We start from the raw sequence: 5526 nt of genomic DNA, 5'->3' as shown, positions 1-5526 counted from the left end.
GAGGCTCTGGAGCAGCGTTACCTCCTGGAGTCCATTGCGTGGCCAGAGCCTCAGCCTCGGCTGACGCCTAGACCCCTGCGGCAGACCAGCGACCCTGCACACAGCCTGTTTGCAATCCTCCAGGAGGGGGTGGGAGAGAGTGGCGTGTGGGAGATCAGCTAGAGGCGCTAGTCCATATGCATGACTTCCAGGGGCGTCCCAAGCGTCACGGTGGGGACTTCCTGCTGGCCCGGCTGCATTCCCAGAGTTGGGGAGGTGTTGCAGGACAGGTGCTGGACCACCGGAATGGGCTCTACTCAGCCGTGTTCCCGTTACTATGGGAGGGGTCTGTACGGGTAGAGGTGACACTGGTCCATCCTAGTGAGGCAGTTGCTGTGCTGCGTCGGTTACGAGAGGAACATCCCGACCGCGTCTTCTTCAAGAGTCTGTTCCGCTCTGGATTCTTGTCTGAGACCACCGTGTGCAACCTGTGCCTGCCAACCACCCGGCAGCCGCTGTGCAATTACACGGACCCCACACAGGTGAACCATGGTACTGCTACAAGCCCAAACTGCTCAGCGTGTGACACACGGATCAACCACGCCAAAGGAGGCTACCAAAAACACCTGCTCACCAACAAAGAGTCACTGCTCTTCCAGAGGTGTAGTGAGTGGTAGATGAGAGTATGTGAGGACTGTATGTTAGACCTATGTAGTAGTTGTGCCTTAGCTAGTAACATGTACAATTACAAGGTTTGTTTCGGGTATATGATTTTTTTAACAAAATAAGTCTCTTTGATTTTTCTCAGTGGGTAAACATCAAAGTCCGTGTTCATGCTTCCGGGTCTGACAGTGTCATTGTGCAGCCTGAGAAGAAAGGTAAGACAGCAAGGGGATGCGCACACATGCTAGTGTGCATCCGTGTGCTTGTTTGTAGGGTGGGAGGTAGCCAGCAGATCTGACCCCTTTCTCACAGCTGCACTAGGGTCGGACAGCATTCTTGTGTATATTAAGACACTGCGGAGCCCAGCGCAAGATATGGCTCAGAAAACGTACCTCAATCCAGGGATGAGAAATGCATTGTACACTGAACTGTCCATTATTCCAACTGTTACACCAAGAAGATTGAATGACTGCTTGGTACATTTTCTGGCCATATCTTTGCGCCGGCTCCGCAGTGTCTTAATATACACAGGAATGCTGTCCGATCCTAGTGCAGCTGTAAGAAAGGGGGTCGGATCTGCTGGCTAGGTGGGAGGTTTAGGATTTGTTGGAAAGTGTAACGAAAAACCAGCATACCAAGTGGGTGCATGCAATGAGGAAAAGAGCTGCACCAGCACAGAGCCCTGGAACCCTTTGTGTGACTATCCAAGCTGACTATTGACAGACAAGGGGTATCCCAGGGCTATGTTTTGGGACACTGTTGTTTTTGATCTGCATGCTATTGCATGGTATGCTTAAGCAATAAGGCCAGAGAGGGTGTGTATATGGCCAATACACCACGGCTAAGGACTGTCTTAACCACGACACAACGTGGAGTGCCTCGATACAGCTCTTAGCCGTGGTATATTGGCCATATACCACAAACCCTGAGGTGCCTAATTGATTGCTATTATAAACTGGTTACCAATGTAATTGGAGCAGTAAAAACACTGTTTTGTCATATCTATGGTATACGGTCTGATATACACGGCTGTCAGCCAATCAGCATTCAGTGCTCGAACCACCACAGATTTTACCTTGTCAGCTCGGGGATCAAATCAAATACAATGTATTTATAAGCCTTCTTACATCAGCTGATATCTCAAAGTGCTGTAAAGAAACCCAGCCTAAAACCCCAAAACAGCAAGCAATGCAGGTGTAGAAGCAGTGGCTAGGAAAACTCCCTAGAAAGCCCAAACCTAGGAAGAAACCTAGAGAGGAACCAGGCTATGAGGGGTGGCCAGTCCTCTTCTGGCTGTGCCGGGTGGAGATTATAACAGAACATGGCCAAGATGTTCAAATGTTCATAAATGACCAGCATGGTCAAATAATAATAATCACAGTAGTTGTCGAGGGTGCAGCAAGTCAGCACCTCAGGAGTAAATGTCAGTTGGCTTTTCATAGCCGATCATCAAGAGATCTCTACCGCTCCTGCTGTCTCTAGAAAGTTGAAAACAGCAGGTCTGGACAGGTAGCACGGCTGGTGAACAGGTCAGGGTTCCATAGCGCCAGGAGAACAGTTGAAACTGGGCAGCAGCACGGCCAGGTGGACTGGGACAGCAAGGAGTCATCATGCCAGGTAGTCTGAGGCATGGTCCTAGGGCTCAGGTCCTCCGAGAGAGAGAAAGAAAGAAGAGAGGGAGAGAATTAGAGAGAGCATACTTAAATTACACAGGACACCGATAAGACAGGAGAAGTACTCCAGATATAACAAACTGACCCTAGCCCCCGACCAAAACTATGAGCATAAATACTGGAGGCTGAGACGGAGGGGTCAGGAGACACTGTGGCCCATCCGATGATACCCCCGGACAGGGCCAAACAGGAAGGATATAACCCCACCCACTTTGCCAAAGCACAGCCCCCACACCACTAGAGGGATATCTTCAACCACCAACTTACCATCCTGAGACAAGGCCGAGTATAGCCCACAAAGATCTCCGCCACGGCACAACCCAAGGGGGGTCGCCAACCCAGACAGGAAGACCACATCAGTGACTCAACCCACTCAAGTGTCGCACCCCTCCTAGGGACGGCATGGAAGAGCACCAGTAAGCCAGTGACTCAGCCCCTGTAATAGGGTTAGAGGCAGAGAATCCCAGTGGGGAACCGGACAGGCAGAGACAGCAGGGGCGGTTCGTTGCTCCAGTGCCTTTCCGTTCACCTTCACACTCCTGGGCCAGACTACACTCAATCATAGGACCTACTGAAGAGATGAGTCTTCAATAAAGACTTAAAGGTTGAGACTGAGTCTGCGTCTCTCACATGGGTAGGCAGACCATTCCATAAAAGGCCCCCACACCACTAGAGGGATATCCTCAACCACCAACCACCATTTCGGTTACAAGTCCAACGCTCTAACCATTTGCCGCCCGTGTAAATGGGTGAGAACCCCCCCCCTCCGCAATGTAATCCATTTTGAATTCAGGTTGTAACGCAACAAAATGTGGAATAAGTCAGGTGGTATGAATACTTTGAAGGCACTGTACTTGTAAGGTTATGTTAGCTAGCGCATCATGATGTCTCCTCTTTCAGACAAACCAGAGATGGAGAGCAGCAGTGTGAGAGCGGAGCCTATCAGGGTCACTCCCTCTGGGTATTACTTCCAAGGGTCATGGCGGGCACTGGGTGGTGTCGCAATGCATCAGTTTAACGACTCCTCTGCCATTACTCAGTGTCTGAAGGGCAAGGTGGTGTACATGTATGGAGATTCCACTGCTAGACAGTGGTTCGAGTACCTCAACGCCTTTGTCCCAGGTGAGTGCTGTCTGCTAAAGCCCAATGACATCTCTCACTGTGCACTGTCTCGTGTGCTTTCTAACTCTGTTCTGTTTGTCCAACTTCCTCTTTATCACAGAGCTGAAGGAGTTCAACCTTCACAGTCCTAGGAATGTGGGGCCCTTCATGGCAGTGGACAGCACCCACAACATCCTGCTGAGGTACCGCTGTCATGGTCCTCCAATACGCTTCTCCACTGTTATTGCCAGTGAGATGCGCTATGTAGCTAACGAGCTGGACGGCCTGGCGGGAGGCCCAGATACCGTGGTGGTCCTCAGCGTTTGGGCCCATTTTAGCACCTTCCCTGTAGAGGTCTACATACGCAGACTACGCCACATTCGACGGGCAGTGGTGCAGCTTTTGGACCGTGCCCCGGGGACCCTGATAGTGGTACGTTCAGCCAACCTCCAAGCCCTGGACCCGGAGGTGAGCCTGTACAATAGTGACTGGTTCTCCGTACAGCTGGACGGGGTGCTCAGGGCCATGTTCAGGGGTCTGGATGTCTTGCTGGTGGATGCCTGGGAGATGACCCTTGCTCACCACCTCCCCCATGCTCTCCACCCTCCTCCAGTCATTGTCAAGAACATGATTGACACGTTMCTCTCTTACGTATGCCCAGAGAAGAGCTAGCCCGAGAAAGGAAAAGAGTATGGAAGATTAAAAATTAGTGTGAGATGGTGAGTGTGGCTATGTTTACAAGAGTTACTTATKGTGTAATCACAAAGCTCACCTGTTTACTGCGAGCATGGCCTGATGTAGCCTAAGCCCTATCTGCTGTGTACCTGCTTCCTGTATATGGGATCCGCTGTTGTGAAGTGACCTAGTGTTTTTATCAACCATCTCACACTCACAAATAAACCAGGAGAGATGGGGAGATAAACAACGGGACTGATTGAATCAGTCAACWATGAACAGATTACTGATTTTGACCCCACCTGCTGTATTTAAAGTTGAATGGCCAACAGTTCAAAYGGTTCTTGTTTCAAAGGGTTATCTTAAGAAGTGTGTGAAAAGGTTTATGCAATAGTTTCTGACATTCAGTGTTTGTTTTATGGGAAACAGCCATGTTATTGAATTGTGACTCACAGATTGTTTAAAAAAACAAAACAGATTTCAACTAACTCTGTTCAATACACTTTTGCAAAACTTGAATGGAATATCGGCTGCCATAGAGTGCAATAAGTAAATGTAGGCTACTGCAGTGCAGTAGGGAAGATTGAGAGTGGAAAATGCAGTATAACAAATGCATGGAAAATGACACATTTGCCAAATCCTGTACTTTAGACTTGCATTAATGATGTTCTCACTCTAAATATCAAATATGTTTGGTTATACAAAAACAGGAGCAAAGTGTCAAAGGTATTTTGACAAAAGTAAATATGAGGAAAATAATACCAAACAATGGGTTTATGGTTACAAACCTCAATGTGAATCCAGCTCTGTCATGTCAAATAAATCRGTTTGGTTTAGTGTGGGCCTCTAGGAAATGCCCAAGGCATGTCGCCACGATTTAGCCTAKAACCTAACAGATTAATATTTGTTAACTCAGTTCTGTACCAAATCATGTGCTTTCCTATGTATTCCATATCCAAGGATGTTCAAAAACGTAACCCTTGAGGACTTTGTCTGCTGGTTTTTGTCATCCATCAAGAAGTTTACAAGCCTGAATCAGATGCTGATGGAAACGGCAAGGCCAGCAYACAGTCTTCCTCCTGGCCTGGCTTTATTCTTCTTATCCAGTGTTATTTTTCAAGTACTTCTGCAACAGTTTACATCAAAATGTGACATTATTTAAATATAGGAATAACTTTTATCATGTTACTGTTTACCCTTTTTGAGACTGCCTAACAAGAGTCTTAAGTGATGCCATTTTGTAGCTAACGGTTACAGCAGTATTATTGCCTATGCCGTGTACCACAGCTGGAATGCTTTAACATGTTACCGTTTGCCAAGCTTCGCTATTGCCAAGTGTTACCTCACTTTCTACCAGTTACCATAACAGTGTTAACTTGCCACAATTCAAATATATCTCCCATTGAACAATTGCAATAAAGTGATTGGTGATTTA

At 47.8% G+C, this 5526-nt stretch overlaps 1 pseudogene; it reads left to right on the top strand.

The window, feature by feature from the left end:
• Window positions 1-5526, top strand: part of LOC111971915 (NXPE family member 3-like) — a 17457-nt pseudogene extending 11931 nt beyond the window's left edge.

Source organism: Salvelinus sp. IW2-2015, linkage group LG2 (genome assembly GCF_002910315.2).
Source record: "Salvelinus sp. IW2-2015 linkage group LG2, ASM291031v2, whole genome shotgun sequence".
Lineage (NCBI taxonomy): Eukaryota > Metazoa > Chordata > Actinopteri > Salmoniformes > Salmonidae > Salvelinus > Salvelinus sp. IW2-2015.
The sequence above is the reverse complement of the archived record's forward strand: the minus strand, read 5'-3'. Positions and strand labels throughout refer to the sequence as shown.